Here is a 25,886-nt window from a genome sequence, read left to right as displayed (position 1 = left end):
CTCTGCTGTTACTTAAGACAATTAATGGGAACAGAATTACCTCCCTTAAACAGCTGTTCAGCCCGGTCCAGAGCCCGCTCTTCTGAGAGAAGTTAAACAAGGAAGGAGGAGGAAGCAGCTGCTGAACGGCTCCTGCGGGAAAGCTCGCCTTTGTTGCCCCTTCTGTCTACAGAAGCGGCTGGACGGGAGGGGGGGGGCATGAAAGGCCCATTCATCCGTGTGCTCATGCAGTCTCCAGCACTGCTGTCTGCTTGGCAGATGCCACCAGGCAGCTCCTTTGCATGCACGGCTCTTTGACCCCATCCTCGAGGTCTTCGGGGGACTTCTGAACCACACCGAGACCAGGGACCTCTCTTTGTCTCTTGTCACATTCAGTAGAGACATAAGACATGTTTCCCAGACCTGTGGTGTATGGATCTGTGTGGCTGCATGTGTATATACAGCTGCTCGCTCTCTCCCCTCTCTCTGTGTGTCTGTGTCTTTTGTATGCATGTCCCCATGACAGTCAAAGGACAGCCTTAGACACCTACCATTTGAAACAGTCTTTTCATTGGCCTGAAGCTTTGTCAAATAGGAGAGGCTAGCAGGCCAGCAAGCTTCTAGAAGTCTGCTTGTCTCCTCCACTCACCTTGCCATCACTGGATTACAGTATGCACATCATGCCTGGATTCTTTTTTTTTTTTTTTTAAGATTTATTTATTTATTATGTATACAGAAGAGGGCGCCAGATCTCATTACAGATGGTTGTGAGCCACCATGTGGTTGCTGGGAATTGAACTCAGGACCTCTGGAAGAGCAGTCGGTGCTCTTAACCTCTGAGCCATCTCTCCAGCCCCCATGCCTGGATTCTTAGGTGGGTTCTGGGCATTAACTCTGGTCTTACATGGCACTTACTTCCTGGACTGTTTACCTGCTGCTTCCCTAGACTCTGTAGGACTTTGACATGCTCTGCAGACTGAGGAGCCGGTCCTTCCAGGGCCCAGCTGGGAACCAGGTCTTGGGAATCCCAGCTAAGCCGCAGGATATCCTTCCAGAGTTTTCTGTGGCTGCTTTGTTCCCTGCAAGCTCCAGCTCTTGGATGTTCATCCTTCAGCCATTAGTGAAGGTGTTTGAGTCTCAAACGACAGTTGCTGTATTCCCATTCCTGTTAGCATTGCAGCATACTTAGTTCTTGTCATCTTCCTCTGGCCCTGTTTCTCCATATGTGTGGCCTGGCCAGTCACTCATCTATATAAATATTTTTCACGTGTGAGAAAGTGCAGGGTCATGTGTAGAGGTCAGAGGACAACTTGTGGTGATTGGAACTCTTCTTCCGCCATGGGTTCTGGAGATTGAACTCAGGTCATCAGGCTTTCACTGAAGGGACTTTTCAGTGAACTGTCGTGCCCGCCCACTGGCCAATAAGTTTGCTTGTTTTTGTTTTAGTTTCTTTCGTATTGACAGCATGACCAAAGCGACTTATAGAAGAGTTTATCTCCAGGGCTTCTAGTTGCAGAGGGTTAGAGTTCAAAACCGTCATGTTGGGAAGCCTAGCAGCAGGAAGGCAGATAAGGTGCTGCAGTAACTGAGAGCTCACATATTTTCTTGTTTTTTTCTTTTTTTTGAAACAGGGTTTTTCTGTGTAGTCCCAGCTGTCCTGAACTCACTCTGTAGCCCAGGCTGGCCTCAAACTCACAGAAATCCACCTGCCTGTGCCTTCTGAGTGCTGGGATTAGAGGTGTGCACTACCACCACCCAGCTTTAGAGCTCACATCTTAGTCCACAAGCAGGAGGCACAGAAAGACAGACAGACAGAGACAGACAGACAGAGAGAGAATGGTGAGGACCTGTTGAAACCTTAAAGCCCACCCCCAGGGAGACACCTGTTCCAACAAGGCCACATCTCCTAATCCTTCCCAAACAGCTCCACCAATTAGGGACCAAGCATTCAAATATATGAGCCTTTTGGGGGGCCATTTTCATTATAACTACTACTCTTTTGTTTCTTGAGATAAGACCTCCCTGGCAGACCTAGAACTCACTATGTAGACCAAGTTGGCCTCAAACTTGCAAAGATCTACCTTTGGCTCTGCCTCCAAAGTGCTGGTTAGGTTGCCAGCTTGATGTGCTTGTTTTGATGAGGGCCATTCTCTCTCTTAAAGGTTGATTTATTTTTTTGTGTATACATGTGCTCTGGGTAGGAAGGGTGTGCGAGCACATTGCATAGACAAGGCCAGAAAGTAACACTGGCTGCCTGAGTTAGGGTTTTATTGCTGTGAAGAGACAACATGTCCACAGCAAATCTTATAAGGAAAACATTTCATTGAGGTTCAGGCCATCATGATCACGAAGGGGAGCATGGCAGCATGTGGGTAGACATGGTGCTGGAGGAGAGTGCTACATCTTGGGGGCAACAGGAAGTCGACTGACTCACCGGGCAGTATGCTGAACATAAGAAACCTCAAGGCCTGCCCCCACAGTGACACTTTCCTCTAACAAGGCCATACTCACTCCAACAAAGCCACACTTCTAATAGAGCCACTCCTATGAGATTATGGGGGCCAAATGCATTCAAACTATCACAGTGCCCTATTACTCTCCACTTAATCCTTTGAGACAGGGCCTCTCCTTAGCCTCTCCTTGAACCTGACACTCTTTTTCTTGGCTAGGAAGAAGCCAGTTAATCCCTGTGATTGTCTTGTCTCTGCCCTGCTTGGGGCTGGGTTACAGGCATGCATGGGATACTTGGCTTCTTGTTTGAGTGCTGGAGTCCAAACTCGGGTCCTTGTGATTGTGGGGCATGTGCTCTTAACTGTGGAGCCATCTCTAGCCTAGGAGCCCAAGCCTTCCACTGTAGAAGACATGGTCACTTTAAGACTGGAGACCAGTCTTTTCTCATTTGTGCATTTCCTAGCCCTGGTGATGATTGAAGGTACAGCATCCACCTACTTTGAAACATACTATAGCTCCTGCATTAGCTGGCAGGACTCTGTGATTACCAGTGACACAAAGCAATGGAGGACCCAACTGTTACAGTGATCCAGCTCCTGGGACAGGATGAACTTGACAGGAACAGACACTTTGATGGCCCTGACATGTCCTCTTTTTCCTGAGGACCTCTGTAACACCTGCCAGGAACATGTCCCTCTGAACAGAACCATACTTTGGGATAATCTCAGCCTGGCTGTAGCCCTACTAAGCTGAAATCAGCAACCAGTACTGCCCATGAGAGGAAACCAGCTTTAACCCTGAATATTCCCTTCTGGATATTTACCCACAGAGGCAAACATGTTCACACACATACTTCTCTTGTGATGTGTGTGTGATGTGGGCAGGTCATAACTCAGAATGGCAGTTCCCATCTTCATCTTGAGACAGGGTGTCTTGTATTGACTAGGTGTACACCAGGATAGCGGGCTTCCAGCTTCTTGAGATTGACCTGTCTCCTCCTGCAGGAGCACTGGGACTGCAGGTGCTCATGCTGTCTGTCTGGCTTTTATGTGGACTGTGGAATTGACACTCATACATGCACAGTGAGTTCTGTTCACCACTAAGCCATGTCCCTAGCCCTCCATTGCCAATTTGTAGTTTGTCAGTTTGGGACTGTGGCTTTCTTGCCACATCATAAGCTTTGGTACTATGTCTTCCTCCCTTACCAACTCCATTCCCTCTGTCAGACCATCTTCTGGCGTGCTGATCACCCAGAAAGACTGTGTCCTGTGCTCGGCACTAGGCGAGACTTCTGCTAACCAAAAAAGTAAGCATTTAGGTTTGTATCATTTAAAAAAAAAAAAAGAAGAAGAATATTTATTATGTATACAGTGTTCTGCCTGCATGTATGCCTGCAGGCCAGAAGAGGGCACCAGATCTCATTGTAGATGGTTCTGAGCCACCATGTGGTTGCTGGGAATTGAAATCAGATCCTCTGGAGGAGCAGCCAGTGCTCTTAACTGCTGAGCCATCTCTCCAGCCCTGTTTGTATCATTTTTATAACTTATGTTTTTCCTGCAGTTTCTAAATGCCCTTTCCCCTAAATAAACTTTGCCTGTATCATACTATTTTGTTTGTGTGTGAGCGTGCACTGCTCACATGGGAGCTAAAAGTCAACACCAAGTATCTTCCTCAGTGGCTCTCCACCCCAACCCCCTTTTTTCTCTCTCTCTTTTCTTTTTTTTAGACAAGGTCTCACTATATAGACCTGGCTGTCCCAAACCTCTCTGTGTAAACTAGACTGACCCCTTGTCTCCCAGGCTCTGAGATTAAAGATGTACACTACCATGCCCAGCATTCTCTACCTTATTTTTGAGACAGGGTCTCTCATGGAATGTGGAATGTGCCACTTCAGCTATCCTGGCTGACTAATGAGCCCAGTGATCCTCCTGTCTCTGATCCCAACACTGGGATTACAGATTCTGATCTCAGGTCCTCACTCTTGTGTGGTAAACACTTCTTCAACTGAGTGATCTCTCCACTTCCTATTCATCTGTTTTAAAGCTCTGTGGAACTCAGCCCATAAAGATGCTTGTGGCCAAGCCTGATAACTTGAGTTTGATTCCTAGGACCCACAAGGTACAAGGACAAAGTGGATTCCTCTGACTTACACACTGTGACTGTGACATACCCACACCCACTCCCACATCTCCCCCTTCCACACACACAATGTAAAATTTTGAAAAGTTCAGTGGAGTCACATCATCTATGATCTCCTTTTGTATAAGGACTTCCCTCCTGACAGTCTGTACAAATGGTTGGTTCTATAAGCTGAGGCCCAGCTGGCATCATGACCTCTTTTATCTGCCGGGCCAAATCCACTATTTCCTGAACCCTTTTCTTGTTTTCTTTCTTGTCTAGTACCTTGGGCAACTTTGGACATTGAATGCATCGGATAAGGGATAAACTGTGGGGTGTGTGTGTGTGTGTGTGTGTGTGTGTGTGTGTGTGTGTGTGTGTGTGTGTGTGTAGGTGCACATAGTGTGAAGGCCACAATTCAGCCTCAGGTGCCACCCACCATTTTATTTGAGACAAAATTTCCCAGGCCTGGAGCATCTAACTGCAGCCTTCCTTAAGATTTAATGGACTTTGGCCTGACCATACTGGGCAGAGGAAATGGTCCCAGGCCAGATTTAAGATCTGTTCCATGTGACAGTCAGGTGAAGGGGGACAACTCTTGACACAAAGCCTGATTAAACTTGACTTTCATAGGCATGTACTCGTTTGTGTCACACGCCCCAAACCCTGGCACTACTGTATGAATGTAAACCAGATCTCAGTTGTTTTATCCTCAGGTACTTCTCGAAGTGCATTGGAGGGATAAGGAGCAGTATGTGTGTATTTTCTTCCCTTCCCTTGCTTGGGATACTTATACCTGTGTGTTTTGACTTTTCTGTGTTATGGGTGTTCCTCAAATGTCTAGTTTCTTAGATAACATTTTTTTTTTCAAGACAGGGTTTCTCTATGTAGCTTTGCACCTTTCCTGGGACTCACTTGGTAGTCCAGGCTGGCCTCGAACTCACAGAGATCCGCCTGGCTCTGCCTCCCGAGTGCTGGGATTAAAGGCGTGCGCCACCACCGCCCGGTGCTTAGATAACATTTAACAATTCAGAATGCACCAGTGGAAGCCTGTGAAGTAGCTCAGTGGTGTGGTGCCTGCCTAGCAAACATGAGGCCCTGGGTTCAATCCCAAGCATCGCCATAAAACAAATACAGTAAAGAGACTGTACCAGTAGAAGAGTTGGCTAGCAACTCTGTGGATGGGGCCAGGCATTTGGACTGAGTGGTCTTAAGGCTGAGCTGGTGAGAACCAGCCAGAATGCTTTGGGATCCCAAAAACAGAAGGAAGAGGTTTGCATTGAATACCAATCCCAACACTAATATCCTTAATTTTCCTCAGAAGCATTTTTTTGAAGTAGTATATACAAGTACTTTTTCACTGTTTTTCTACTTTCTGGTGAAGATGAAATCTTGTATACATTTATTGACTATCTGTATTCTCTATGCAAATTTTCCACTGATCCTTTGTCCCTTCTTCTATTGTTTATCTGTTGCTGTTTTAAAAACACCCTTTTGTGGGGTCTGGAGAGGTGGCTCATGGGTTACGAGTGCTTGCTGCTCTTTTCCAGTTCTCAGCACCCATGTTGGGTGGCTCCTAACCACTTATGCCTACAGGTTAGGGAACACAGCAACCTCTTCTGACCTCTTTGAGTACTACACTCAGGGACACATGCCCCTACACATAATCAAAAATAAAACTAAGCCAGGCGGTGGGGGAACAGCTTTAATCCCAGCACTCGGGAGGCAGAGGCAGGCGGATCTCTGTGAGTTCGAGAGCAGCCTGGTCTACAGAGCGAGATCCAGGACAGCCAGGGCTACACAGAGAAACTGTCTTTAAAAAAAAAAAATCTTGTATCCATGTTTATGTGCACATGTGTGTATGTGCATGGGAAAGTCAGAGGTCACCAACAAGTGCCAATTACTCACCCTCTTTATTCTTGAGACAGAATCTCTCAGCATGGAGCTTGTGGATTCAGCTAGCCTGGCTGGACAACAAGGCTCAGGAATCCTCCTGTCTCTGCTTCCTCGTGGCTTTGAGTGCTGGGATCAAATTCATATCCTCAAGCTTGCACGGCATGTGCTTTATTGACTGAGCCCTCTCTCGGGCCTGGACAGACATTTTATTTTGCATGTTTATTTATGTGTGCATGTGTTTGTGGATATGTGACTGTCATGGCGTGTGTGTGGTGGTCAGCTCTCTTGGACCATGTGGGTCCTGGGGATAGAACTCAGGTCATAAGTCCTGGTGGAAAGTGCCTTTACCCAGTAAGCCATATTGCCCTTTTTATTTTTTTCCCATTTTACATGTATGGATGTTTTGCCTTAATGTATGTCTGTGCCATGTGCGTGCAGCATCCTCAGAGGCCAGAGGAGGGGATGAGATCCTCTGGGATTGCAGTTACAGCAGTTGCTTTATGCAAATTGCCTACCAGTGCCCTTTGCCCTCCTAGGGTTGTTTTGTTTGTTGATACCTGATCTAGTTTCTGTGTGAAATACTGTAACTAAAGAGTAATTAGGAAAGGTCAGATAATTTCTGCTACTTGAAGTATGGTTCCAGGGACTGGGGCTGTCCTGACGGTTGGCCTATGGGAGAGAGCAGAGGTCTGTGGTTGGAGCAGGATTGGATAGAGGTCTCCACCACAGCTCTCTGCATCCAGGCATCATTCCATGTCTGCGTGCTCCATGGTGTCTGTGGACCCACGTAACTCACCCAGGATTGATATGGGAAAGAGATGAGCAGTTCTGTCTCATAGGCTGGGGAAGGACACAACTCCCACAACTGACCCTTTCCCTGTGCTGTGGGGTCTTGGTGGGGGTGTGTGAGCACTGTGGCTGCTTTTGTTGGGTTTAATGTAAGTTGGAGTGTGGCCATAGTGTCCCCTCTTAAATGTGAAGGAATTTCTCTTCTCTACTTTTCATTCCCAAAGCCTTTGGACCATAGAGTTAAGAGGACTGATCCAGGGGCTTACAAGATGGCTTAGTGGGAAAGGCAAGTACTGTCAAGCCTAATGACCTGAGTCTTTCCCCAGGTGCCACGTGGTGAAGGAGAGAACTGACCCCCATGGGTTGTTCTCTGACATGTACAGTAACACGCAGGCCTACACACACTCAGTAGATAAACAAAAACAGTTTTTTAAGGATTGAGCTATGTGACCAGCTGGCCCTGATAAGAGAGTATCTTGTGTGTAGATACACGAGATAGATGTCAGAGGTCATTACCAAGTGTCGGTTTCTGTCACGTCCCTCCTCCTTTTTTGAACAAGATCTTCCTGGACTTGGAGCTTGTCGATTCAGTTAGGCTGGCTGGCAAGCCTCAGAGATCTTTCTGGTTTCACATTCCCATCATTGGGATCATAGTACACTTTGACCTCTGTGAATGGATTTGCATTTTGCTGTTCTGTTTTGTTTTTTCAAGACAGGGCCTCATTGTAGCCCTGGCTAGTCTGGAACTCACAGAGATCCTCCTGAGTACTGGGATTAAAACTATGCACCACCATAACCTGCCCTGTGCCTGCCTTTTCCATGAGGACTGAGTATTTTGCCTGAGCTATCTCTACAGCTCCAGGGAAAAGAGTGTCTTTTTTTTTTTTTTTTTTTTTTTTGGTTTTTCGAGACAGGGTTTCTCTGTGTAGCTTTGTGCCTTTCCTGGATCTCGCTCTGTAGACCAGGCTGGCCTCGAACTCACAAAGATCTGCCTTCCTGAGTGCTAGGACTAAAGGCGTGCACCACCACCGCCCGGCACTTAATGGGATTTTTTATAAAAGCATGTTTCCTGGAAGATCACAGGAGGTCCATGTGTGGAGAAGGCATTGGAAGCCAGGATCTAAGAATTTGGACCTCGTTCAAGAGTCAGCTGAGGAAGCGCAAGAACATTGGGCCCATAGAGGCTGCCCCCCACCCCACCCCAGTCTTGGGACTGTTTCAGAACAATCTCCCAGTGCCCAGGCTCCAGTCCTGTAACCAAGAAAGCCCTGAGGTGATGGTTATTGTTTGTTGCTTATAGTGTGTGACTGAATCTATCTGGGGAATCTCTTTGATCTCTCTTTCCAGAGAGGTAAAGAGGAAGCCCTCAAACACAGCATGCAGTCTGTGAAGATGCTCTGTGCATCCACTTAGATGTTGGCATCCCAGATAGGTAGATACCTTGTTTAAATGTGCTTTTGAAACTTAATAGGAGATTCGTTCTTCTGACTTCCTCTCTCACATTGTGTTTTCTGATGACTGTAGAGTCTCATTTCCCCAGGGTATCAAGCCAACCTGTCCTCCTCCTGTTGCTGGGTGAGGGCTGTTCGGCTTAAGCCGTTAGACACAGCTCTTGATCTTGTGGGCCGCTGTGAGATGCCTTTCTGCCCGCTCAGGAGGGGCCACTGAAGTCACCCTTTGTTGTTTGACTATAAATATCTCTGCTCAGGTAGCTCCCGTTTCATGATAACCCCTTCCTGGGAAGGCATTTCCCCTGTAGGGTGTCTCTGGCCTCTCACCTCTTGCACATCCTCTCTTGGCAGTGGTCCTGGGCTCACAGCCTGCTTCCCGCTGAGATGTGCTTTAGTGGATTCGTGCTCTTTGTGGGTGAGGGATCAATGAGGCTATTATTATCTAGGGAGCTAGTCAGACTCCCTTTCTGATCTACAGAGTGAGCAAGCGCAGAGATGCCCTCTGTTCATCCCAGGGTCAAGAGATGAAAAGCAGATTGTCAATTGTAGTGCTCTGGCTGTGAGGTTAACCAAGTTATTTCAGCCCTTCTAGGCTTCAGTGGAATTGTCTTTTGTGTGTTGTTAGGTTGTGCTTCATTGAGGCCATTATATGTTTGCTTACCCTGCTTACCTAACTCAGGCTGGCCTCAAACTTGCTCTGTAGCCAAGGATGACCTTGAACTCCTGATCCCCCTGCTTCTATCTCCCAAATTCTGAGGTTACAGGCACGCCTGGTGCTGAGGATGGAACCCAGGGCCTTGTGCATGCTAGGCAAACACTCCGTCAACTGAGCCACAGCTCCGCTTACAGCTTAGCCTGTCTTTAATACCTTGGGTTTGTTAGTAATGGCATGTGCCCTGCCTGCCATTGAGCACATGTGATCTTCAGCACCTGGTTGGATAAAAAAGGCGTCTGGGAGAACTGAAAGAATGGGCCCAAGCAGTGAGAATCACTGTCCTTCCATCTGAGGGGGATGGTAAGAAGCCCCTTCCCCTTCCCAGAGTTTGCCTCCAGCTCTGTGCCATGGACTGTGCTCACATGACTTCAGGTTACAGCTACTGTTGATTTTACTCAAGGGGGGGGGGGGGGGCGTGGCAGTGAGATGGCTTAGCCAGTAAAGGCACTCACCACCAAGCCTGATGACCTGAGTTTGATCCCTGGGGGTGGGGGGAACCTCCATGGTGGAAGGAGAGAACCAGCTCTGGTACTGATCTGGTACATGTTCTGTGTCGTATGTGTACATGCACACTCATACAATAAAGAAATATGATTAAATTACTAAAAACTATTTGGCAATATGGGCTGGAGAGATGGCTCGGTGGTTAAAAACACTTGTCCTTGTAGAGGTCCTGGGTTCAGTTCCCAGCACCCACACGATATCTCACATCTCTCTGTAGTGCCAATTCAAGGGGATCTAACACCCTTTTCTGGTGTCTGTCTGTACAGTGTGCACACAAAACGCTCATAAGTAAATCCTTTTTTTAAATGGTAGTACTGGGGATAGAACTCAGGGCCTCCCACATGCTAAGCAAGTGCTTTACCACTGAGCTCCATGATATCCCCGAGTTTGACTTCTTTGTGTATGTGGGTGTTGGGTTTTTTGTTGCTGTCTTGAAAAGGGGTCTGATGTAGTCCTAGGTTGGTCTTAAACTTATTGTATAGCTGAGGATGACCGTGAGCTCCAGTGGTACAATCACTTAAGTGTGTGGTACTTTCATGGCCTTGAGCTTCTGGTCCCCTCCTCCTCTCCTCCTGAGTGCTAGCTAGTATTACAAGGAGTACACCACTCTACCTGGTTATGTGGTGCTGGCGTTGGAACCTGATGCTAGCTAGGCCAGTGTTCTACCTTCTGAGCCACATCCCAGGCTCTGGTTTTGTTGTTGGTTGTTTGTTTATCCTTTGAGACAGGGTTCTCTGTGTAGTCCTGCCTGTCCTGGAACTAACCCTGGACCAGGCTGGCCTTGAACTCAGGGATCCTCCTGCCTCTGCCTCCTGGGTGCATCACCATGCCCAGCTCCAACCCCTGATTTTGACCTTGGTAGCTTTCCTTGACCCCAGAGCTGTCGCAGATCAGGAGGAAGCAGAGGTGAAGTGGAGTGAGCCCAAGGGTCTCAGACTGAATGGTAAAGGAGGTGAAGAGCTGGGAGCAGAAGGGAGCTCTCTCTCGCCCTGCAGCAGGCAGCTGTGCACTAAGAGGGGAGGGGAGGGGCCGCCCTGCTGTGGTGACGGTGCTCAGTAGTTGCCATCAGCGTTGCAGCCTGAACAGAAGGTGGCTGGGAGAGGTGTTAACAAGCTGGTGTCCTCACCTAGCGCTGCACCTCATGGGAGAAGTTCCATATCAGCTTCCAGCCACGGCCTCCACACCCCACCAGCACTCCGCACTCGGGGTCTTCCTCTAGCTTCAGACACGAACAGGCACAGCCTCTTGATAGCTCTGTCTCCCTCCCTCCCTGATCCTCTCTGCTCCTGTCCACATGCTTTCTCTTTCTCTTTCTCTGACCCTTCTCCCTCTGCAGTATGAGGGGTTGCAGTAAAAAAGAAACGTCTCCCATTGTTAGGGGGGGTGTTTGTATTGTATATAAGAGAAAGAAAACATCCAGAGGCATCTGGAGGAGTCTAGAGCAGAGAGAAAGAGAAGTAGACTGGACATGGCCAGGACTATCTGTGAGAAAAGAGAGACTATCACGGGGAGAGGGAGAAGCCTTGCTCTTATAAAAAAGAACAAATGGGTATCTGGGGAGACCAGCTTGGACTTTGAAATGTATGACAAGCACTTGGGAGGAGGAGGGACTGGAGGGGCCTGGAGGCCAGCATGGACTTTAGTTTGCAACTGCACGAGCATGTCAGTAGAGCCAGAGGCAAGGCAAAGGACCCCTTTTGGCAGACCTACAGGAATGCCAACTTCCATCCAACCTCCAGAAACCCTCCTAGAGTCCATCCTGAGCTCCTTTCTGGATATCTGGACTGCCTGAGACCTAACAGTCCAGCCTTTTGTTGATAAAGGCAATATAATGCAATCTGACTGCTTCAAAGCCGGGGAAGGTCATCCTGGGCCCAGAAAGGCTGGAATACAAGATAAAAGGAGGGATGGGGAGGACTGGAAATTTTGTCAGAAGCATTGGTTCTCCAAGGGGTCGGAAGAGATAGGAAGCAATCTCATTGACAGACTGGTTCAGCTTTCAGCAAGTTCAGGGCTGTCAAAGCACGGGCTATTTTGGAGCAGTTTACAAGGACTGCTGTTGTTTCCTGAATGGTGTCTGTCAGCTGAGTGAAGTCTGCTGGGACAGATACAGACAAGGGACAAGGTGAAGTTAAGGGGCTTAGGGGAAGTCTTCATCTTGGGTGTGCACTTGGAACTTGCAGGCCTGTCTTGTGGTCCTGGGGCTTGGGGAGTGGAGAGGAGTCCCAAGCCAGGAGAAGGAAGGAGCCCACCCTCAGGGACAGGCCGTAGAGGAAGTTTCAGCTGTGGACGGACAGGAGTGCTTGTTTGACCCAGGTCTCACTCAGCTCCCTGAGCTTAGAGGAATTGAAACTTACAGAAGTGATGAAAGTGTTAGACCTCTTAGCACGAGCACTGTCTGTGATCTGTACTGAAGCCCTCCTTGTAGGAGACGCAGTGGAGTGTCCGTAGACAGCTGGAAGAGGCTCACAGCTTGGAGCGGTAACAAAAATAAAGCCTCGACAGTTATCACCTGTAATAAGACAGCAATGTCTTGGCATGGGACCCATGAACACTTTCCTCTGTCCAGAGCCTAAACATATAGAGACTGGACAGATGGTTTCAGAACAGTGAGAAGCACTGTAAGTCTTTTTTTTTTTTTTTTTTTTAAGATTTGTTTATTATGTATACAGTGTTCTGTCTGCATGTATGACTGCAGGCCAGAAGAGGGCGCCAGATCTCATTACAGATGGTTGTGAGCCACCATGTGGGTGCTGGGAATTGAACTCAGGACCTCTGGAAGAACAGTCTTAACCTCTTAACCTCTTAACCTCTGAGCCATCTCTCCAGACCGTATTGTAAGTCTTGATTTAAAAAACTACCAAAGGAAATTTACAAATTTGAGCCTGTGACTATGGCAGGAGTAGTCAGTGCTTTACCAGGGTTAGACTAACGTCTCACCACAACTTCATGAGTAATGTGTTAAACCTGGAGCTTTGAAGTCTTCACATTATGTATCTCATCAGGTCTTTTTTTTTTTTTTAACACATCTTAAATTCCATTAAATAAATAGTAAAAATCAACTTTTATTAGTAACCACAGCATGGTAGCTTGAGTTTGTCTTGGTGAGTTTATCTTTCTCAGCACGAAGTCTATCAGCAAGGTAAGGCCACTGTGAGTTTGTCTTTCTCAGCAGGAGACCTAGTAGCCTTAAGAAAAGCTAGGCGAGCCTTTTACATATGAAATGGGCCGACCCGGCAGCTGGGCCTCCCTGGGGAGGGGATGCCTAAGGTCAGCTTTGTTGGTGCTTAGCTGTCTGATAAAGCCAAGCAGCGCCATCTCAGAGATCTGAGAAGGATACATTGGAGTAGGCCATGTATCAATTACAATGATACCTACCAATACCTGGACAGCCATCTTAGGGGACCCCCACCCCCCTGGGGAGGGGGGCAGAGGTCCTTAGTCTTCCTCTGTCACACTGGACAGCTTCAACCTTTGGCTGTCAGACCCCTAAGATCTGAGTTTTTCTGTGGAGGAGGAACTTTGGGGAACTGACCTACCTTTTGGAGGCAGAGTGGGGCAGTCAACCCAACAGTGTCCACAGTTTGGGCAGGGCCCTGCTGAGGGTGAAGCATGGGGCAGTTGTTTGCCCATCTTCTTCAGAGAGAGATGCAGCTGCTGCTATCAGAAGCTGGTAGTTCTTTCTGTCCATTGGGAAGGCTCTTTCATTGAGCATTTCGGGGTTGGTTGTTGTTTTGGGCTTTGTTTTGGTTTTGGTTTGTGTTTTGTTTTGCTTTGGTGTTTGGTTTTGGGTTTGCTCTGTAGCCGGGGCTGGCCTGGAACTCAGAGATCCCCCTGCCTCTGCCTCCTGAGTGCTGGGGTTAAGGCCCTGCCTTTGCACCTGGCTTGTTACAAGCTTTAAGCTAACTTTTTGTTAAAGATTTTACAAGATTTTTTTTTAACCATACCCAAAAAGTTTACAAATCTTGAGACAGAGAATTTATTAAACAATGGTCTTAAGGGATTTTAATTTTTTGAGAGGAGAAAGCAAAGATAGCATAGAGGTAAGGGATTTTCAAGAGTAGAGAAAGCATAGAGATAAAGAGATTTGGGGAATCGTTTACTTGTGCAGTGGCAGAGTGTTACAATCTTTGATAATTTGGAAATTGAATGTGCCATATTCTGGCCATTGAGCTGTACTGAGGTCAAGCATTTGTAGTAAGACAGCGAAACTTTAATGAGTCTGAGAAGGAAAAGAGATTAGAGAAGGCACGCGAGGAGTCCAGTTCTGAATGGGAAGAGCCAGTGGTTAGAGAAAGAGAGCAAGCAGAAAAGAAGTCCCCCTTGAGAAGCAGAGCGAAGAGATGAGAGGCTTAGGGCAGGGTCCACCAGAGGGGAGTGTTCGGTAGAGGAGATGGGTCAGTGTGGTGTTTTGTTGGTGCTCTAACAAAGCTTGCCTCAAGATCAGAGTGTAGAGCTAAGCCACTAGTTAGCCACGGAGGCCAGGCAATGGTGGCACACACCTTTAATCCCAGAACTCAGGAGGCAAAGGCAGATGGATCTCTGTGAGTTCAAGGCCAGCCAGGGCTACACAAGATTGATCCAGTCTAAAAGAGAAACAGAGGCCAGGCAGTGGTGGCGCACACCTTTTAATCCCAGTGCTTGGGAAGAAGAAATAGGAGGTGATATGGCTGGACTGAATGGAGAGAGGAAGTGATAAGGCAGAGGGTGGAGACAGGGGCTTGGCCCTTTCAGGCTGAGGATTCAGTAGAAGTAAAAAATTTCTCAGGCTGGAGAGATGGCTCAGAGGTTAAGAGCACCGACTGCTCTTCCAGAGGTCCTGAGTTCAGTTCCCAGCAACCACATGGTGGCTCACAGCCATCTGTAATAAGATCTGGTACCCACTTCTGTATACATAATAAATAAATAAATCTTTTTTTTTTTTTTTTTGGTTTTTTGAGACAGGGTTTCTCTGTGTAGCTTTGCGCCTTTCCTAGAACTCGCTTTGGAGACCAGGCTGGCCTCGAACTCACAGAGATCCGCCTGCCTCTGCCTCCCGAGTGCTGGGATTAAAGGTGTGCGCCACCACTGCCCGGCAATAAATAAATCTTTAAAAAAAAGAAAAAAAATTTCTCTAAGCTGTGTGGTGGTGGCACATGCCTTTAATCCCAGCACTTGGGAGTCAGAGCCAGGCAGATTTCTGTGAGTTCGAGGCCAGCTTGGTCTACAGAGCGAGACCGAGGACAGGCACCAAAACTACACAGAAAAACCTTGTCTCGAAAAACCAAAAAAAAAAAAAAAAAATAGTCTTTCTAGTGGCTGGCTCCTTTACTGATCTTCCAGCATTTACCCCAATATCTGGTTCCAGGTTTTTATTATTAAGACCAATTAGGATTCATGCTACAGGTAAGTGCCTTAGCAGAGAGGTACCCTGAGTCACAGTAGAGATCCTTACAGCAGACTCAGAGCCTTTCCATGGGATGGGCACCCAGGAGGGCATAGCGGGCTCCAGGAGCCAGAGAATTGGAGAGGACACTTATGAGTGAGGAGAGATGAGGGGTTAGAGTAGGTGGAGAAAGTGCTTGAAGAGGCAGACTCTAGAAATGGAAGTCAAATATGGTAGGTAGCCTAAGCCAGCAGAAACAAATGATCCGTATTTTAGAGTTGCATCAGCAACTTGATTCAGTTAGGAAAGACCAGGCCCTTTGGAAAGGGTCCACTGTGCTCTTCCCATGTTTCAGCACCAGCCATATGTGGGGGCACAGTAAAGAAACTGTTGACATGGCTGCTCCATTGTTAGGGGGAAGTTTTTTTTTTTTTTTGTGTGTGTGTGTGTGTGTGTGTGTGTGGGAGAGAGAGAGAGAGAGAGAGAGAGAGAGAGAGAGAGAGAGAGAGAGAGAGAGAGAGAGAGAGAAAATGAGAATATCCAAAGGTGTCTGGAGGACTGTTTTACGTGTCATCGTCTACTGGGAACTCCCAGCCTAATATAGTAGTAGCTCAGAATCTGGCACCTTAAGCTTCATCCTGGCTCGCCTGCATGAGAACATAGCACTCTCCTCTAGAACATTCTCTTCTAATGTGACCCTTCCTGGTGACTGAAAGGAGGGATGGGGAAGACACAGGCTGGGACCAGGAATCTGTGCATTCACATACAAGGAGAGGCGGGTCAGCACAGAAAATGGTGTAGAGAGGAGGGATGGATGGATAGCCAGACACAGAATCTCACCATTGGTGTTGGGGTGGGGCCAGTTGAGGGAAGTAGTAGAGGAGGATCCCAGATCCCCAGCTTTGGTAGATGGTCCCTCACAGCTCAGGACAGCCATGTTTAGTTTGTAGCCTTGGAATTTGAGATCCTGCAGGACATGAAGGTAGAGGTGACCGGCAGAGACTTGGAGGGGAGTCAGAGAGGAAGCCTGTTAGAGAATGGGGGCCAGAGTGCATGCAGGTGCAGGACTGGGGAGAGGGGGAGGAGCTGTCCCCCAAACCAGGAAACTCGGGCCCCACAACCTGAGGCCAGTCACCAGAACACACATAGTGGAAACAGAGCTAACTCCTGAAAGTTGTCCACTGACCTCCAGCTGTGCACTGTGACATGCGCACCCACCCACACAATACACGTAATACACACCTGCACAGAGTAAGTCAATGGAGAAGTGAGACTTTTAAAAGAAGACCTGGAAAACAGGCTGGGCTTGCGTGGCTCTTGCAGAGTGGGCCCAGAACATCCGCAGGCTTCAGAAACAAGTGTAGATGCATTCCCACTTACACAGTGGGCATCAGCCTCCAGTGAGCTCTCCCTACCAACAGTGAAGAGTCTGCAGACCTTCTACATCATCATCCAGCATTGCCAGCAGAGGTCATGATAACTGAATGGTTACAAAAAAATTTTAAAGTTCAGTGTTATAAGTAACTTTACAGGCCACGTGCATAGCTATCCTCAGTTAACTGCTGCACCCCCAGGTTGGACCCCCTTGAGGGAGGATTGAATTCAAATTGGCTGTAAAGGACCAAGGTGCTAATGGCAGCCTGATGGGAACAAAGGCCAGACTGCCTGGTGTGGAAAGAGAGTGCAGGATATTTGAGCTGGCACTGCTGGGACCTTACCCTGGTGGTGAAGCACAGTCCAGTGCATAGCTTTGGGCCCCTCCCAAAGATGTCAACCGTAAGTCAGAAGTCCTTGGGATTGTTCTTTCTGACCCCAGGGTAGGTCACCATGTGGCTGCAGCTGTCTGGGTCCCCAGCATTGGGGATCTTTCTCAAGATAAAACCAAGAGAATATCAAGATGGTAGCCAGCAACACAATTAGATGATGTGACTCTTGTTTTGAAATGTGTGGCGGTTGGGCCTTAAGCTCCGGCTGTTGGAGGAAGCGTGGTGGGATAATGCTGTGAGAAGGGACTAGGGAGTTCGTGCTTGTGCAGTTGAACCATGGTGAGAAGGGCTTCCACCATCCCCCACACTGAGGCCCAGCTCAAAGGAGGAAGCTGAGGTCTTGGCATCCCATGCTGAGGCATAGCACCAAGGGAGGGCAGAAGGCTGACCCAGAGGATCAGCAAGGAGGTTTCAGGGACTTCAACAGCAAGTGAGCGGCAGAAGCAACACCAGAGAACCTCAGACCATGCTGGAGAGGCAAGTAGAGGAGACCTGGCAAGGTGGGAGAGTCAGCTTCGGGACCATCTGGCCAGGGACACAGCTGCCCAGAGTAGCCAGAGCACAGTGTCAGTGATGGCTCCATCCCCTTGAATGAGGTGATGAGGGATGCCTAAGGTGTTAGTTTGCTCAGGTGGAAGGCATTCTAGGAAAGAGCTGGTTAAGCAGCTTGGAAGGTCTGAATCTCCACCTTGCATGTATGTATGCACCAAAGATTGGTGTCCAGTACTTTTCTCAGTGACCCTCACCTTTTTGTTTGTTTGGTTTTTGAGACAGGGTTTCTCTGTGTAGCCTTGGATGTCCTGGAACTCACAGAGATCCGCCTGCCTCTGCCTCCCGAGTGCTGGGACTAAAGGCGTGCGCCACCACCGCCTGGCCTCCCTTATTTTTTGAGACGGTGTTTCTCACTGGAGCTGGAGCTCAATGACTGCCTAAACTGGCTGCCGTGAAGCCCCAGGGACAATGCCTGTCTCTTGACTCCTGCACTGAGGTTATGGATGTCTGTCACCATGCCCAAGTGTTGAGTGAGTGCTTGGGGACCAGGCTAAGATGGCAAAGGCTTCATGGCAGCTGCTTCCCCGCCTCGCCATCCCCATGCCCTGTGTCTCCACCAGGGCTTGGGAGCAGGGCCACAGCTTCCATCTGAGGAGTTTGGTTTTGGAGACAGTGTCTTGCCATATAGTTCAGGTTGGCCATAAGCCTGAGATCTCTGCCTTATTTAGCATCAGACATGTTGAGATTACAGCATACACTGCCATCCAGTGTCATTCACGTTTTCAGAAAGACTGTGACCCTTAACGGTTGCAGAGACTTCTCACTAATGAGGTTCACATCTGCCTGGCTGAGGACTGAGTGGCTGTCACAGAACCACAGGGAAGTGCTGGAGGCTCAGCCACCGTGGGAAATGAACACCACCTCCCAGCCCTGATCCCCAGCTCTTTGTCCTCAGATTCCATGTGCTGTAAACATCCTGGGTCTGCAACCTGCAGCTGGAGGTGACAGGATTACAGGGCTTCTCTGTCCTGTCTCCGTTACATGTTCACACTCTTCTTTGATTACTGCTCATTGTGTTGGGTGACAACTGTGGACACTGATGCTATCACCCCTGAGTTTCTCTTTCATGCTGGCCTGTGTGCCTTTTCCTGAGGCCGTGGGAAACAGCCTGCTTAGTATTCATAGGTTCAGCTGGAGTCTGCTCTTGGACCAGGCTGGGTCGCTCCCATTGTCTTGGTGGGTCCCTGGCGTCGCTGTCCTTGGTGTTTTCTCTTACACTCACCTCTGTGCTGTGCACACTGAGTTTTCACAGTGAAACAGGAGCAGTTCTCTTCTGACTCCTTCTCTGTAATGTAACTCACTGCGCCACTCAAAAGGCCTGGTGTCCACAGGGACCTTGCCACCTCTGTGCTAAGAGCACACTGAATGAATCTAAGGCATCTGACACGGAGCAGTCTCCCTCCTCTCTCAGTGATCACTAAACCTTTCTCCGTGCTTTCTCCCCAAAGGGAGAAGAACCAGCCAGCATGGCTGCACAGGGCACTTGTGGGCTGGCTGACAGCTAGCTGCCTGTTGCTCTCACTTTTTGGGTTTCTGGAAAAAATAGTCCATGCTTAATATTTTAAACCAACATTCTAAAAAGGGACAGTAAGTCTCCCCAGGTCCTAAGACTGCCCTGCAGAGACAACCAGCACTGATATTCCCTGTGTCTTTTGTTAAAACTCTTTAAATGGGGGCTGGAGAGATGGCTCAGAGGTTAAGAGCACCGACTGCTCTCCCAGAGGTCCTGAGTTCAATTCCCAGCACCCACATGGTGGCTCACAACCATCTGTAATGAGACCTGGCACCCCCTTCCATATACATAATAAATAAATAAATAAATAAATCTTTTTTAAAAAAACCTCTTTAAATGTTATCTATTTATTTGTAGGTGGACTTTTCTTTCTCACCTGCCCACCAGTTCCCAGATAACCAACACGGAAACTTAATATTAATTATAGATATAGGTCAGCCAATAGCTCAGGCTTATTACTAACTAGCTATTACAGCTTAACCCATTTCTTTTTTTCTTTTAAGATTTATTATGTATACAGGGTTCTGCCTGCATGTATGTCTGCAGGCCAGAAGAGGGCACCAGATCTCATTTTTGATGGTTGTGAGACACTATGTGGTTGCTGGGAATTGAACTCGGGACTTCTGGAAGAGCAGCCAGTACTCTTAACCTCTGAGCCATCTCTCCAGTCCCAAATTAACCCATTTCTATTCATCTATGTATTGCCACATGTCTCATGGCTTTATCTATCCTCCAGCATGTCTTGTTCCCTCTGTGTCTCCTGGTGACTTCTGACTCTGCTCTTCTTCCCAGTGTCCTTAGTCTGGTTTTCCCATCTAACCTTATCCTGTCCAGCTATTGGCCAGTTAGCTTCTTTATTACCCAACCACAGTGACATATTCACACAGTATAAAGGAATATTCCATATTTATTTTTTCCAAAAATAGAATTATACATCACATACTAGAATATTTGTAAAATACATTTTGGGTTTTTCTAAGTTGACACATGAAGAACCATCTTACTCTCATGCTATGAGTATTATAATATTCTTGTGTGGGGTTTTAAAGATGTAATTATTGTAGAAAAAGGAAAACAAAAAAGATGTAATTATTTATATATGTGCATGTTTCTCTGTGGGTGTGTGCACATGAGTAAGCAGGAGGTGGGGGCCTGGGGCCTCCTCCATCTTTCTCTGTCCATTGAACCCATGGTCCTCCCTGAACCCAGGCTCTCATTCTGTCAGTCTCCTGTCTCCACCCCTCAGAGCTGGGGTCCTAGGTATGCTCAGGTCACCCAGCTTGTTACATGGGTACTGTGTAGGAGTGAGTTGTTTGTTTTCCAGACTCGGTGTTCCCAAGGATGTGTTGAGCTGCATTGGTTGGGGGTGTGGCGCCTCCCCAGGTTGGATGGTGGTTGGAGGGTGAAGGTGGTGGTGGTACTTGTTGTCTGCCCCAGCTCATCCAGGTGGTGGTGCTAATAGATGGGCCAAAGGAGGACTCCTTGTCTTCTGGTGCCAGCTCCTGTGGCTTTACCAGTCGTGCTGGGATCAAGAGAGGGCCTGTAGGAGAAAGCACAGATAGATGCCGGCCTCAGCTCTAATTAATAAGTGCAACAGGGCCCAGCCATTGGTTGGGCTCTTGAGGGAGTTTACGTAAAATCATTAGTTTGGCTTAAGCTTCTTGTTTATTATGTTTTTCTGCAGCTGTTAGGAAAATTGGGAGGAACAATTTATAAAAATTTAAAGTTGGTTTAGCAAGTTACTCCTGAGCAGTCAATTCCATATTTTTCCTTTTTTGGTTGATGTATTTGATTTTTGAGTAATAAATGAGGGCATTAATTATGGCTTATGCTGAGGGTTATAGGACTGCCATGAGAGACATGGATTCCCCAAAGTTGTCAAAAGCAGATAGAACTTCAGATATGTAAGCAGGACCACTGTCGATTTCCATCTGTTTTGGAACTCCCCGTCACAGAGAAAGCAGTGTCTACAAACAGCTCAAGCAGCCTCCTATGTCTGAGCCATAGAAAAGGTAGTCGGAAGAGCTATCACTGCACACATGAACAACTTGAAAACCGCTAGAGGAATGTGTGTGGGTTAGACCTTCAGGATGGAGATCACAGAGATTGACTCCTGGGGTCAGTCATGGATGGACAGTGAGCTTATGTCTGTGCTAATTGAAATTGTTTCATAGAGCTTTGGCTTCTTGATAAAAGAAAGAGTGGGGATGGGCAGTGGTGGCGAATGCCTTTAATTCCAGCACTCGGGAGGCAGAGGCAGATGGATGTCTGGTTTGAGGCCAGCCTGGTCTACAGAGCTAGTTCCAGGACACCTTAGGGCTACACAGAGAAACCCTGTCTAAAAAACAAAAAAGAAAGAAGAAGCATCAGCTACTGAAAAGGAGACATGACTCCCACCATATCTGATGTATTTGCTCCATGTGAAAACATGGTTAGTGCATTTAGATACGGAATGTGTACTGTGGAGGAAAAGCCTGTATGGGAAGTAATGCAATTCCACATAGAGCCTTTATAGGAAGGAGATGAAAGATTCGTCTTTAAAAGTATAAACTACGTGGTTTTTGATTGTTGGGGTTTTTTGTTGGTTTGGTTTGGTTTGGTTTTTAGATTTGTACTGGAGCCCATACTCTGGTCGTCATGATGGCACAGCAGGTGTCCTGACCCCTGAGCCGTCCGTCCCTCCTGCTTTCCCACTTGGCCGTCCTGTCCCCTGCGTGCACTAGCTGTCTTCTGCAGTGTTCCCTCTGCAGCTTCTGCCGCTGCGTGCTGTCTTGATCAGTTTGGACTCTGTTACTGCGGTCAAAACCATGACCAAGGCACTTACAGAGGGAAGGGTTTGTTTGGGCTTACGGTCCTGAGGGATAAGTCTGCCACCATCACAGCGAGCATGGTGACAGGAACAGCCGAGAGCTCACCGCAGTAACATACTTTCTCCAGCAACGCCACACCTCTTAGACCTCCACATAGTGGCACCAACTAGGGACCAGATATTCCAATCTCTGAGTCTGGTGGGGACATTCTCGTTCAAACCATCACAGTTTTTGTTTTGTTTTTGAAATGGGGTCTGATTATTTAGCCTGGACAGCCTAGAACTCACAGAGATTCACCCATCTCTGTCTCCCAAGTACTGATTTAACCGTGTGTGCCACCATATCCCACATCTACCTTATTTTTTTGAGACAAGGTGTGTCACAGAACCTGGAGTTGCCAATTTAGCTAGGCTGGCTGACCAGTGAGCCTACCCATCTCCACCTCCCCAGCTCGGGGTTTCAGATGTCTGTGTACCACGGCACTGCCGTAGTTGGTTGGTTGGTTTTTTGGGGGGTTGTGTTTTGGTCTAAGATCAAACACAGGTCCTTACGTTTCTGGGGCAAGCACTATCCACTGCTGGATCTCTGCTTTAGCTACCCCAGCATGTCAGTCAGCTGTGTTAGGCCAGCAGCTTTGCAGGACGCCCTGGGCATCTGCATGCTGCTCTGAGGTGGCTTCCACCGTCGGCCATGGTGCTGGCTTTGAGGTTTAGACATTCTTTCTCAGCAGCAACTTGATTTTACACATGATTTTACTAGGGACTTTTATCAAGGATTACCAAGTGCCTTCCAGCACAAAGACCCGTTCCCCCCTCCCCCAATTGACTCGTTATGGTTTATGGAGTTGACCCTGGGGTGGCAGGAGTAAACACGTGGTCCTCTGAAACTGGCAGCAGCCTTCCTGAGCACAGAGCTCCCTGAGCAACTGCTTGATGGGACATTGCTAAAGAAAGGCTTTCAGACTCAACCGAGGCCAGCAGTGTGCGGCAGCTCGCACGTGTGTGCATGTCCTCAGACAAGTGTGTCTGCCCACCAGCTCGGTTCTCCACACTGGAGAGGAAGGGAGGGAGGGAGGGAGCCCAGGTCCCTGTACAGACGGGCCCCCTGCCCCACCATCGTGCTTTGGCCGTCTGCATAGGAGTATTAGTGATCACAGGGAGGTTATCCTGTCCCTCCAGTGTGGGTGTCGACACCGTGAGGGGCCCACACCATGCCAAGGAGTTGCAGTATCCACTGAAAAACAGCTCCCATGGGTGGCTTGAGGGGCCTTATACCATCTTAAGGTGGTTTAAAGACTTAAGTGCTCCTTCAAAAATAGTTGGGGCCTGGAGAGATGGCCCAGCTTTAAGAGCACTGGATGCTCTTCCAAAGGACCCAGGTTCAATTCCCAGCACCTACATGGCAGCTCATAACTGCCTATAACTCCAGTTCCAGGGGATCTGGACTCTGCAGGAACTGTGTGCATGCAAAACACCTGTATACATAAAATAAAAATAAATACTTTAAAAAAGAGAAACTGAATCTCTGGGAGCCTCATCTGGAAAATGAAGTTGGGTCTTCTTTTGACCTGACATTCTGAGGTTGGGGCCTGTATTTTGTTTTCTTGTGTTCATTGGTTCTAGTTTCCTGAAGCCATACTTATTGGCTTCCTGTGTCCCCCACCAGGGAACTAGGCCTGTTCCCTGGACCACAGACTCCCCTGGGCCTGGCTTCCTCTGTACTTGTGTGGGACACCAGTACCTACAAGTCTGGCCTCCCATGGTAGCTGCTTTCTACTGGGACTAGAGGTCCTGGCACGTGCCTCATACTCTGTTCCACTCCTAGGTTTGTCGGCCTCTGCAAGCAAGAAAGGGCCAGTGGACTCCTCCATCATCTCGGCTGGGGATGGATGGAGCCCCTAGTTCACACTGCTCCAGCCACCCCGGAAGACAGCCGCAGCCCTGCCAGCCCTGCCAGCCCTGCCAGCCCTTCTCCACGTTCATATACAGTAACAAAGGGTAGTCTGTGACAGCGGAACACTGCTCTGGAAAGTAGGTTCTGAGTGTGTGCGTGCGTGCGTGCGTGCGTGCGTCCATCCATCCGTCCTCGGCTTACCTCCCAGCCCTAACCCTTTCCAACCGCTGATGTCAGTGGGTCAGTACAGATAGAACTGACTCTGTGTATTCTGTTGGGTTCTTTTGAAGAGAATTATGTTACAATTGTTTTTTGTTGTAAATATAGCACATTCTTGTCCTAGCAGTATGTAGTACAAATTCATTGTGTGAATTGGACTTCTCTCCTGAAGGCCGTGATCAGGCCTCAGAGGGAAGCCATTTGCAGGGAGCAGCAAGGGTAGGAATTGGGTCTGTTTACTAGAGCCACAGATCTCCATGCACCTCTCTGTGGGGAGCTGTGGCCAGGCCAGTTCATTGGAAACTGGAAGCCAATGAGTCTTCCCGCTGGACCTCTGGAGTCTTCCCCAGCGTCCTGTGCTTCCTCCTTCCTCTCAGTGCCTCCAGCTGTTCCATCCCCAGAAGCATGTGGGTGGCAGTCTTTCCAGGACACCCACTCGTAAGCTCGGCCTCCATCTTGTAGCTTGGAAACGAACTTCCATGCCTCTGCTCAGCCAGGCTCCTGTGACCTGCCACCTAGCTGGGTTTCCCTGGACTCTCAGGAAGAGCCTCCCTGCAGCCCTCTCCTAAGCACCTACCACTGAAAAACCACTCAAGGGCATCCATGTCCTGAAGACACTCTCAAGGTGAGGCCCCATGGAGGCCACATACCTGCTGGAGAGCTAGTGTGCCCCCTGATGCCAACAAAGGCCCTGGCTGTGCCCATCCGCCTGTAGCTCACTCCTCTGGTGAGAAGATGGTACATGCTGAGGAGAGCTGGGCAGGAGAACTTCCCAGCAGTTCATTCCTGGATATTCCTGGTGCTGCCAGAGGCCTTGAGAACCTGGCTGACTCTCCCAAAGCTGTATCTTCAGATCTGGACCATGTCCTGGCTTCCTCTGGCAGCAGATGTCCCTTAATCCCTCCGGAGTCGGGAGCCCAAACCCAGCCCCCACAAACAGCACTCCTTGCTGAGTCCTATGGTAGTGACCAGTGTTCCTCTATCTGGTAGTCTTTCTCAGAAGGGGTGGGAGGCTGAGACAGGCTCACTTTATAGCTCAGGCTGTCTCCTAAAACTCACTATGTAGCCCAGGTTGTCCTTGAGCTTATGATCCTTCTCCCTCAACTACTGAGGTCCTGGGATTCCAGGCGGCACCACCATGTATGGCTCTCTATTTGGATGTGATTGTTGGTCTTTGATAGGTCTCTGGCTGTCCAAATATCCAGAAATGAGCTGGGTGGTGGCGCATGCCTTTAATACCAGCACTCAGGAGGCAGAGTCAGGCGATCTCTGCGAGTTCGAGGCCAGCCTGGGCTACAGAGTGAGTTCCAGGACAGGCACCAAAACTACACAGAGAAATCCTGTCTCAAAAACCAAACAAAAAAAAATGGGGTGTGTATGCAGATATGGTGGTGCATGCCTTTAACCCTAGTGCTTTGCTCTGAAGCAGAGGTGGGCAGGTCACTGAGTTTGAGGCCAGCCAGGGCTTAGTAAGTGAGACCCTGTTTCAAAAGGGCATGGGGCTGGAGCCAGGGCTCAGATTCAGTACTGCTCTGTAGAGGACCCAAGTTCACTTCCCTTCACCTGTGACTCCAGTCCCCAGGGACCCAAAACCATCCTCAGGCTTCTGCAGGCCCCTAGCACTCACATGCACATACAGACACATAATTAAAAATAAAGTTGAAAAAGACAGTATGAATACACACCCAACATCCCAGCATCACCATTGCTAGGCTTCTCCTGAACAGTGACACTGGACTAAAAGGATGTTCACCCTATACCATGCTGCTATTTGGATATGGCACTTGGGTGAAAGCGCACCCATGTTGAGGTTTTGGTCCCCAGCTTTGGGCATGACTGAGGTGATTGATCATGAGGTCACTGAT

General features: G+C 48.5%; 1 protein-coding gene across 2 annotated transcripts in view; it reads left to right on the top strand.

The window, feature by feature from the left end:
* Window positions 1-24,147, top strand: part of Fkbp6 (FKBP prolyl isomerase family member 6 (inactive)) — a 40,095-nt gene extending 15,948 nt beyond the window's left edge. For both annotated transcript variants that reach the window (XM_006971295.4, XM_006971296.4), the window contains exon 9: window positions 23,734-24,147. The gene's annotated coding sequence lies outside the window, so the exon portion shown is untranslated. The remainder of the gene's footprint in view (window positions 1-23,733) is intronic.
* The last annotated feature ends 1,739 nt before the right edge of the window (window positions 24,148-25,886 follow it).

This window comes from Peromyscus maniculatus, chromosome 23 (assembly GCF_049852395.1).
Source record: "Peromyscus maniculatus bairdii isolate BWxNUB_F1_BW_parent chromosome 23, HU_Pman_BW_mat_3.1, whole genome shotgun sequence".
In the NCBI taxonomy this organism is placed as follows: domain Eukaryota; kingdom Metazoa; phylum Chordata; class Mammalia; order Rodentia; family Cricetidae; genus Peromyscus; species Peromyscus maniculatus.
The sequence above is the reverse complement of the archived record's forward strand: the minus strand, read 5'-3'. Positions and strand labels throughout refer to the sequence as shown.